Raw genomic sequence first — 11769 nt, 5'->3', positions numbered from 1 at the left:
TGATGTCATCCACCCTGCTTTGCTCATTGGCTGAGAGGCTGAATATCAATGCAGGAAGCGAGTCTGGGGGAGGAGGCAGCCAACGGGCAGACAGAGTTGGTTTTCTGTTTAACAGAACAAACCAGATGAGTGAGAAAGCCAGGAGGGAGGGGTTACAGGTCTAGCTCAGGGGCTGTTCTATCTTGCTAACCTCTTAATACTACACGGAGGCTGCAAACTGAACAAGAACAGGCTTTGCAAAGTTGTTTTTACCATATGTGCAAAATTCGAACTGGCAAAGCATTTAAAAGGGCTGTGTTTGATGCACTAGTTCCTTTTAGAAGTTATAGTTTTACAATGTATTGATCACATGGCACAATACAGCATTTAAGTAAGTACATTTTGAAATATATAATAAAATATTATTACATTCTGAAATCTCTGCATTTTTAAACATTTTCAAGTTTATTGCAAACACCATGCATCCTGACTTTATTATTTATCTGTGGTAAATGGAATAGTACACTTTTATTTTGTGTAGGAATGGGGATTCTTTAATTTTACGTTATCTTTCTCAAAATAGAGATAATACACATCTGTTAATTCTGGCAATAAGTATACAGTTTTCTTTCTTTGAGAGGTAGTCTGGCAGAACATGTACTGTTGCTATGATTTTAATTTACTGTATTGCGACATTGTTACCCCTATTATATATGTTTATGTATATATCTATTTCCAATTCTTTGGAAATGATACCAATATTTAAACCAAATATTTTCCTAAACACTAAGACTGATCTGCCAATTTTTTTTTTTCACAGTATAAAAGTGACTCTGGGTTCAAGAGCAGGCGGAGACAACAAACAAAATACTCACTGCATTTGCCCTAATTTGCCTATGATGTCATCTTTTTCCTCTATCTCATCTGTGATTGGCTGACTGGCACAGCATCTGCTCAGACTCATGGCTAGTGCTTCAAGCCCAAGGTGGAGGCCTATCTGAGGCTCTGTGAATCATGGCTGGTTGTCCTGACAACCCCTGTAATGTCGATTCCTTGTCAAAGCGTAATATGGCTGTTCTGTGACAGTGTTCACTCGAATGGAGAACCTAATGATAACGAGAAGAAAGTGTCCCTTATAACCCTTTATTCACATCAGAAGGTGGCTTTTGTGATATTTTAAATAAATTGCAATTATATTTTCTGGGACAGATGGAGCTTTGAAATAATTTGTGTCTGAAATGTGTTTTTTTGTTGTTGCTTACAATCATTTGAGACCTTCTAAAGATTTTAAATATATTAAGAAAAAGTGACAGAACAATTTTTCACCAGCTTTGCAGGCACAGTAGAGAGACGTGATTAAACCATACCAACATCGACACATAAGAGAAATGCAAATGTGAATTATGATCAGCAGTGCCATGCAAACATTTTTAAGCAGGTTTTGCTCTGACTCCTGACAGCAGACACTAAGGATCACTGTACACTTTACACAGAGGCAGTGAGACATGGCTTGTACAGAAAAGTCTCAAAATGCTCCTAAATCTGAGGCAACATAACAAGCATGACAAAAAACAACATTTGGATAATATTGGCCTGTTAGATGTTATCATTTCAGGACATATATATTCCATTCAGATCTCTTTTTTGTTACATTATCCAATCTAATCCTCCCATGCAGCAACCACTATTTCATTAATTGCCCATGCTTATGACTTCCGTACATGTGACTGTAATTATGAATAGTCAGCGTCACAGTGGAGCAACCCCATCAGTCATTTGGCTGATGGAGAGGAAATACCCTGGACAGGTCAGCTGTCAATCGCAGGTCCAACACATGGAGACTCTCAAACATATCACCATTTCCGGATCACTATTAACCAAATTCACAAGCCTTTGGATTTGAGAGAAACACACACAAACACAGAAACATGCTAAATCCAACGAGAGAGGAAGTTCTTGATCAATTAATGTCTTTTGTATTCTCAAATATCCAAGTTTCTTTTGTTTCTTGGACCAACGCAACCACAGCTTTGTGCTTTGGGCCAGCTGTGTTTATGTCATCCACTAAAAAGTGAGTGTTATGGTTAAGCGTTACTTCACTAACTGTAAACCATCTGTTGCTGTACACTTCAGTTGTCCCTTGTACCTTCAGCCAATCAACATGGTCAGCCCTAACATTTATCTGGCCCTGGATACACACACACACACACACACACACACACACACACACACACACACACACACACACACACACACACACAGAGGATGAGAGACGTAGGATCCAAATGATGCTTAAGTCCTTCCCTTACCTTTCATTTAGCAAATTCAAGTAGATTTAACAGGTGAAATGAACAAAGGATTATACATTTCACCTGGATTAACGTGATTAGTCCGCTTCCATAGGAGAGCAGGTGTTTTGAAAGAAACAAAGTGGGGTGCAACAATGAACAGAAAGGTCACAGTCTTTCTACAACAGCCAGTGTGTCCTTTCACAACCATGTGTGTTGTTGTCGTGTCCTTTAAAAGTACTGAACCTATACCTGCTCCCTCATTGTAAGTCACCATAGATAAGAATGCATTAAATGTTCTAATTAAAGATAAAAATAGCTCTCAGTTACATACAAAATGCCCCTGTGCTTTTATCTGGTCTTGAGTCTCAAACACTATCAGTTCCAGCAGCTGCATGAACACTGATGCAATATTTTCTCCATTCCACATTCTGCTAAATATGCGACATTTACTCAAAAATGTAGCCAAGTAATACTCAAGGCAGATAATTTCCTAAAGCTTGGCGCTTAAAGCGCAGATCAGGAGCTGACAGAACAACCTGCAGCTGCAGTGAGGAGGAGCATGATTTACTCACATAGGCTGCTGTCAGTGATCAGGTTTATATAATGAATCCTATAAATATCCTTGGAGGCAAAGCACATCTCTGTGGTGACATTTTTTAATAAGCCCCATCTGGAATTCACTAGTGTTGTGGGCAGTGTCAGGAAAATTGCTTTTAAAATTAAATCTATATAACCTACGTATAACCTACATATATCCTGACTCATAATCTAATCAGTAACGTAATCAAGTAGGTTCCAAAAAAATTTAATTCATTAAACACTGAAATTTTACTTTTTGTACAACGCATTTTCATCAATGTGGCATTTGGAGTTTTGTCGAAAATTACAGTGTGGAGTACATTGTAACATGAGAATATTGTGAATTATGGAAAGGGAAAGTAGAGAAAATACCAATCTAGTCATGTACTGTAGTCTAGATGTGTGGCTTTATGGATGGTCTGTTGGTCCACCACTTTGGTCCAGACTGAAATATCATAACAACTATTGAATGGGTTGCCATTAAATCATTCATGGTCCACTGAAGATGAATCCTACTGACCTTGATGAGCTCCTGACTTTTCCTCTAAAGCCACCATGAGGTTGACATTTTTTTGTGAAATGTCTCAACAACCATTTGATAGATTACTATGAAATCTGGTACAAAAATGCATGGTTTCCAGAAGATAAATCCTGAAAAAAAACAATCCCTTCTAAATCCCTAAATCCCTTCTAGCGCCACCAGCAGGTCAATGCTTTGACTCATCCAAATGTCACATGGAACAAGATGTAGTACAGATATTCATGGTTTCTGGATGATTCATGTTTTTTTTCCCCCCGTGAAATGCCATTATTTCATGGATTGTTATGAAATATATTACAGACATTGATGTCCCACATTTGTCCAAATCTTTGGTTTATTACCAAAAACCTCCAAAACTAGAGACATTCCCATCAGCCTCAGCTATACTATGTGTTTAGCACGAATCGGCAAATGTTAGCATTATAACACAACTTAGATCATGAACATGGTAAACACTATATCTGCTAATATCAACATGTTAGCATTGTCATTGTGAGCATGTTAGCATGCTGATGCTCATTTAGGACAAAGCACCACTGTACAGCCCCACAGAGGCGCTAGCATGGCGTTAAGACTCTTAGTCTTGTTTACTTTGTAATTTATGTACATTACTATAATGGATTCAAAGATTTGTGCAGCTGTTATTGGTTCTTTGGTTCTTATAAAATATTTGCCTTCTGGGGAAAAAGGAAATATCAAGCATTGCTGCCGTCTGATTAACACGTTTACTTATATTATGGCAGTCAGTGAAGCTTAAATATTTAGTTTAATCTATCTGCAAGATAACTTTGGATACCAACTCTGCAATACCAGCCATAAATCCCATCAACACAAACATCATATCATTTTTGTTTGCAATATAAATGTTTGCAATGTGAATGTGAAATTTCATCACTTCTTGTGTGTGTAGCAGCATTTCCTGATTAACCTTCTTAATTAGTCCAAGAAAGAATGTATCATTGTGCAAAATGGAAGGAAGAAATTTGAGATGATAGGTTCTTTGGTCTAGAATCAAATAATCACAGCACTGGTCAATCACTACTGTATAAACCATATCAAATTATGGTTTAGATTATCATATTATGGCAGTGCTCACTGTGCCTTGGGAGCAAGAGGTAGAGGGAAACTTTAGCGAGGCATCCAAGCCTCGCAGGAAATGATATATGAGAGGGATGAAGTGTGTGGGTGAATCCCATCCATCCATCCATCCATCCATCCATCTTCATCCGCTTATCCGGGGTCGGGTCGCGGGGGTAGCAGCTCCAGCAGGGGACCCCAAACTTCCCTTTCCCGGGCCACATTAACCAGCTCCGACTGGGGGGATCCCGAGCGTTCCCAGGCCAGGTTAGAGATATAATCCCTCCACCTAGTCCTGGGTCTCCCCCGAGGCCTCCTCCCAGCTGGGACGTGCCTGGAACACCTCCCTAGGGAGGCGCCCAGGGGGCATCCTTACCAGATGCCCGAACCACCTCAACTGGCTCCTTTCGGCGCAAAGGAGCAGCGGCTCTACTCCGAGCTCCTCACGGATAACTGAGCTTCTCACCCTATCTCTAAGGGAGGCGCCAGCTACCCTCCTGAGGAAACCCATTTCGGCCGCTTGTACCCTGGATCTTGTTCTTTCGGTCATGACCCAGCCTTCATGACCATAGGTGAGGGTAGGAACAAAAACTGACCGGTAGATCGAGAGCTTTGCCTTCTGGCTCAGCTCTCTTTTCGTCTAACGGTGCGATAAATTGAATGTAATACCGCACCTGCTGTGCCGATTCTCCGACCAATCTCCCGCTCCATTGTCCCCTCACTCGCGAACAAGACCCCAAGGTACTTGAACTCCTTCACTTGGGGTAAGGACTCATTCCCTACCTGGAGAAGGCACTCCATCGGTTTCCTGCTGAGAACCATGGCCTCCGATTTAGAGGTGCTGATCCTCATCCCAGCCGCTTCACACTCGGCTGCGAACCGATCCAGTGAGTGCTGAAGGTCACAGGCCGATGATGCCATCAGGACCACATCATCTGCAAAAAAGCAGCGATGAGATCCCCAGCCCACCGAACTGCAACCCCTCTCCACCCCGACTACGCCTCGATATCCTGTCCATAAATACTACAAACAGGATTGGTGACAAAGCGCAGCCCTGGCGGAGGCCAACTCTCACCTGAAAGCGAGTCCGACTTACTGCCGAGAACCCGGACACAGCTCTCGCTTTGGTCGTACAGAGATTGGATGGCCCTGAGAAGGGACCCCCTCACCCCGTACTCCCGCAGCACCTCCCACAGTATCTCCCGGGGCACCCGGTCATACGCCTTCTCCAGATCCACAAAACACATGTAGACTGGTTGGGCATACTCCCAGGCTCCCTCCAGGATCCTTGCAAGAGTAAAGATCTGGTCCGTTGTTCCACGACCAGGGCGGAATCCGCATTGTTCCTCTTCAACCTGAGATTCGACTATCGACCGAACCCTCCTTTCCAGCACCTTCGAGTAGACTTTACCGGGGAGGCTGAGAAGTGTGATACCCCTGTAATTGGCACACACCCTCTGGTCCCCCCTTTTTTTAAAAAGGGGAACCACCACCCCGGTCTGCCACTCCTTAGGCACCGTCCCAGACTTCCACGCAATGTTGAAGAGGCGTGTCAACCAAGACAACCCCTCCACACCCAGAGCTTTAAGCATTTCTGGACGGATCTCATCAATTCCTGGGGCTTTGCCACTGTGGAGTTGTTTAACTACCTCAGCAACCTCCACCAGGGAAATTGATGCCAATCCCCCCCTCATCCTCCAGCTCTGCCTCTACCATAGAGGGCGTATTAGTCGGATTTAGGAGTTCCTCAAAGTGCTCCTTCCACCGCCCCTATTACCTCCTCAGTTGAGGTCAACAGCGTCCCATCCTTACTGTACACAGCTTGGATGGTTCCCCGCTTCCCCCCTCCTTAGGTGGCGAACGGTTTTCCAGAAGCTACCTTGGTGCCGACCGAAAGTCCTTCTCCATGTCTTCTCCGAACTTCTCCCACACACGCTGCTTTGCCTCTTTCACGGCAGAGGCTGCAGCCCTTCGGGCCCTTCGGTACCTTGCAACTGCCTCCGGAGTCATCTGGGATAACATATCCCGGAAAGACTCCTTCTTCAATCGGGACGGCTTCCCTGACCACCGGTGTCCACCACGGTGTTCGTGGGTTACCGCCCCTTGAGGCACCTAAGACCCTAAGACCACAGCTCCTCACCGCAGCTTCAGCAATGGAAACTTTGAACATTGTCCACTCGGGTTCAATGCCCCCAGCCTCCACAGGGATGCACGAAAAGCTCCGCCCGGAGGTGTGAGTTGAAAGTCTGTCGGACAGGGGCCTCCTCCAGACGTTCCCAATTTACCCGCACTACCCGTTTGGGCTTACCAGGTCTGTCCAGAGTCTTCCCCCACCCCCTGACCCAACTCACCACCAGATGGTGATCGGTTGACAGCTCCGCCCCTCTCTTCACCCGAGTGTCCAAAACATATGGCCTCAGATCAGATGAAACGATTATAAAATCGATCATTGACCTTTGGCCTAGGGTGCTCTGGTACCAAGTACACTTATGAGCATCCCTATGTTCGAACATGGTGTTCGTTATAGACAATCCATGACTAGCACAGAAGTCCAACAACAAACAACCACTCTGGTTTAGATCAGGGAGGCCGTTCCTCCCAATCACGCCTCTCCATGTGTCTCCATCATTACCCACGTGCGCGTTGAAGTCCCCCCAGCAGAACTATGGAGTCCCCAACTGGAGCCCCATGCAGGACTCCACTCAAGGTCTCCAAGAAGGCCGAATACTCTGAACTCTTGTTTGGTGCATATGCACAAACAACAGTCAGAGTTTTCCCCCCCCACAACCCGCAGGCGTAGGGGAGGCGACCCTCTCGTCCACCGGGTTAAACTCCAACGTAGCGGCGCTCAGCCGGGGGCTTGTGAGTATCCCCACACCCGCCCGGCGCCTCACACCCTGGGCAACTCCGGAGAAGAAAAGAGTCCAACCCCTATCCAGGAGTATGGTTCCAGAACCAAGACTGTGCGTAGAGGTAAGCCCCACCAGATCTAACCGGTAGCGCTCCACCTCCCGCACAAGTTCCGGCTCCCTTCCCCCACAGAGAGGTGACATTCCACGTCCCCCAGAGCCAGCCTCTGCTGCCCGGGTCTGGTCCGTCGAGGCCCCTGACCTTCACTGCCACCCATGTGGCAGCGCACCCGACAGCGGTTCCTCCCACAGGTGGTGGGCCCATGGGATGGAGGATGTCCGCCACGTAGCTTTTTCGGGCTGTGCCCGACCGGGCTCCGTGGCAAACCCCGGCCACCAGACGCTCGCTGGCGAGCCCTCCATCTGGGCCTGGCTCCAGACGGGGGGCCCCGGGCTTCCTCCGGGCAGGGTCACTTCATCCCTTCCTCGATTTTTTCATAGGATTTTTGAACCATTCTTTGTCTGGCCCCTCACCTGAGACCACTTTGCCTTGGGAGACCCTACCAGGAGCACAAAGCTCCAGACAACACAGCCCTCAGGTTCATAGGGACACACAAACCTCTCCACCACGATAAGGTGATGGTTCCCGGAGAAGAAGTGAATCCCACTGAACTAAACTTTGCTTTCTGCTATGGCGAACTATGAAATATATCACCTCGTACTTGTGCCTGAAAATATATATTGTGATAACAACTGTGCACTTTTCTTTTAGTCAATGTTGACATCAGGTAGTGCAATTCAGGAAAGCAACCTGTGAAGTTTTCTGCAGGTTTCATGTGTCCAAGCCACAAGTACTTCTGTTTCTTTGGCTAAATTAAAGACTGAAAGAAGCTTGTTTGACTCATTTAAACAGATGTTTATGATGGAGTTCTACAATTTCAAGTGTGCAAGTTATATTGTTATATAATACTGGGTGTTTACAATTATAATAGCAGTAATATTCACACAGTTAAGCACATTTAAATCAAGTTCTTGTTCAGCATCAACAAAAACCTACATTAAAGGACATCTTCAACCACATTGCTTTTTACAAATCAAAATGTTGTGTTTAAAAGACAATATATTGCGCAAATACTCCACCAACAAAAAGCATATGCAGCAAAGTATTGCTCTAAGTGCGCTGATGTCAGTGGATAAAACAGAAGAGTGATGGCTGATATGGTCAGTGTATTAAATGCTCTTCATTTTACCACATCAGATTAACTTCTGTAAGCCCTCCACTTGTAATTCGGCATGTAAAAGATAATGGGTCACGCTCATCCATGCTACAGCTACATTCACACATAGGAAAGCTACTTTTTGTGTGCACTGGCAATGCAGAGATTACCCCCAAAGGAATATAATTGAGGTTAGTGGGCCTCTATCCTGCTGATTATGGGTAACCTATTGATAGGTTAGCCACGGTACAAGAGCTCATTAAGTCTATTCAACATTTTTTCAAAGTGAAAAATGCTCAACAGTTATGTAAGTGCTGACAGCTGAGCGCAGTAATCACAGATTACAGCACAGTTTAATGTTGTGCACTTAACACCTTGGCTGTTTCGCCAAGATTTTAAATGTAGGCTATGTTACATGATTCAACCTGCTTACTCAAAGAGGGAGCATTTTTTGGATGTTCTTATGTTTTGGATCATGACAATGACATGATTGATTGTGCCATCAAACAGAATTCCATCCTCACACTGCTAATCTGTGGTTACCCACATTAGGGGTGGTGTGTGGGTGCGTGTGGAGGGAGGTCTTATTGACATTTTGCAGTCTCATAGCCTGCTGTGTCTGATGGCTGTGTGGCTGGTATGATGTGTTTAACTGTAGTTGTTGTAAATCTAATACATGATCGCTTGTGATGCTAAATGGATTTGAGAGATGTGTGCTGATAAAATACAATGATATCAAAACTATTTTATTTGCACTTAGGGTAGTATCACATCCTGGAGGAAACTCATTCGTTCTATCTATCCACACAGCTGTCCAGGTATTTGATTCAGTCTAAACTGCAACATTGTAGAACTATGTATGAAACGTGGACACAACAGATGCTGCACTGCATTTCAAAACTTCTCCTTTGTTTTCATTCTTCTAAAGTGATGTTAAGTCTCGTCCAGCTTGTCTTTCCCATTCAACATACTACAGTATGACCTCTGGATTGTAACACAGTCTGATGAATCCATTCTTAAGAGGGATTAGGAGATTTTTATTATGACATTTGTGTGAGAGTGAAATCTACAATATACAAATCCATTTTACACTTGAATTACCTTGGACTTTAAAACGAGGCAGCTTCACACTGTTTGATGTTATAGTGTGAAACCAAGTTGATGGGGGTTGGGAATATACATCGTCAGCAAATATGTCAGGTATTAGCCATGCTGAAATAACTAATAACAAAATAAAAATGTGAAAAATGACCTCTAACAACAACAAATTGTGTTTATATTCCTGTTGTATGATGTAAGACCAGGCCAGTAAGCATTGATATATATATTATATTATATATATATATATATATATATATATATATATACACACACACACACACACACAACCGGTCAAAAGTTTGGGGTCACTTAGAAATTTCCATTCCACTCCATTATAGACAGAATACCAGCTGAGATCAGTTGCATTGTTTTTTTTAACTAGGGCAGCAGTTTTCAGATTACATTATGTGCTTACATAATTACAAAAGGGTTCTCCAATGTTTTCTCAGTTAGCCTTTTAAAATGATATCAGATTAGTAAACAGAATGTGCCTTTGGAACATTGGATGAATGGTTGCTGATAATGGGCAATGTAAATATTGCATTAAAGATCAGCCACTTCTTTCTACAACAGTTGAGAACCCTTTTGCAATTATGTAAGCACATAATGTAATCTGAAAACTGCTGCCCTGGTTAAAAAAACAATGCAACTGATCTCAGCTGATATTCTGTCTGTAATGGAGTGGAATAGAAATTTCAAAGTGACCCCACACTTTTGACCGGTAGTGTGTGTGTGTGTGTGTGTGTGTGTGTGTGTGTGTGTGTGTGTGTGTGTATGTGTATGTGTGTGTATATATATATATATATATATATATATATATATATATATAAGGAAATAACAGTCTAGAATTATACAACTAAACAACTCTGGCTCTATATTATTTCAGTGTTAGTGCAGCATACGAACACAAGTATACCATTCAGTGTAGCAGCGTGAAATCACACAATTAAAAAGGTCAAATATGTAAAATATTTACTGTAATAAATAAAAAAAATGACCCCAATGCGTCATCAGATATTAAAGAACAAATCCGGTGCAAAATGAACCTAGGGGTTAATAACACGTGTACCGAGTCGACCGTTCTCTGGGATATGTTTTCATGCTAATCGAATGTGACCAGTTTTATCGCAAACCGCTAATTACCTTATAACGCTAGTCGTCGGGGCAAGGGTACAGTAAAAAGAAATCACTATTTCTATACCACTAACAAGGCTCAAAATAGCACCACACTTCCACGGTAGCATAATGAGGGTTCCTACATGTAAACCGAAGCATTGAGAACTTTGTAAGTGTACAGACAGTTTATTAAAAAGATAGTTTATAAAGACAGTTATGTTCATGTATACAGGCAGGAGCCATCTTGGGAAAACAGTCACGACTACCGCAATTCTAAGCCGAGAAAGTGTGTCTGTCCGGCGGGTGGAGAGGACGGCAATTTGTGCGGACATCAGCTCTGATGCTGCTAAGAAGATGCTCAGAGATGCACCTCTTAATGTAAAACAGGGGTGGCAAATGCGTGGCCTGTGGGGGTTAGAGAGAGGGGTTTGTGTGTGTGCTTATATAGGTCAATAATTATTCAGTTTGCACAAGTATTTTAAAAAGGATAGGCCAGTGGTGAGTGGATACGACGGCAGTAGCACAATCCAACACAATGTAGCACACTTCAACATCTTCCAACACAGTTTGTACGTCTCAAACAATCCTGTGCATACACTTTGCATACTCACAAACTCCAGAGTATCCATATTCACTTCACCAATACACCATGCTTTAACTCTGTCCTCAGTCAAGCCTTGTGTCAATATTAATCAGTGCATGACAGGAGCACCTATCCGCTCTCAAAGGGCAACACAACACAAAAGTCCTATCCATTACAACAGTGTTTTGAACAATCCCCTCCCAGTGACAGCTGGTTTATTGTGTGCTGTGCCTATGGCTGTGCCTCTTAAGCGGCCTTGTTTCCCTTTGCTTGGACAGTTCAATAACTAATCTCAATGCAGCCAGCAGCATGTAGAGGAGGGCAGGCTCGATGGAAAGTAATAATCTGCTAGTCGGTGTTGTGTCGAGTAACTGAGAGGTTACCTTGTTAGTTTACATTAGGATTCATAGATGGGTCAGAAACTGCGCACACATCT

General features: G+C 43.4%; 1 long non-coding RNA gene across 1 annotated transcript; it reads left to right on the top strand.

Moving 5' to 3' along the window:
* The first annotated feature begins 143 nt into the window (after positions 1 to 143).
* LOC144527912 (uncharacterized) lies at positions 144 to 1185 on the top strand. Its single transcript, XR_013502855.1, has 2 exons — positions 144 to 370; positions 800 to 1185. It is a non-coding gene; the product is annotated as an uncharacterized LOC144527912 (long non-coding RNA).
* Positions 1186 to 11769: the final 10584 nt, after the last annotated feature.

Source organism: Sander vitreus, chromosome 13 (genome assembly GCF_031162955.1).
Source record: "Sander vitreus isolate 19-12246 chromosome 13, sanVit1, whole genome shotgun sequence".
Classification (NCBI taxonomy): Eukaryota; Metazoa; Chordata; class Actinopteri; order Perciformes; family Percidae; genus Sander; species Sander vitreus.
Note: the sequence above shows the minus strand (reverse complement) of the source record. Positions and strands in the feature narration are given on the sequence as shown.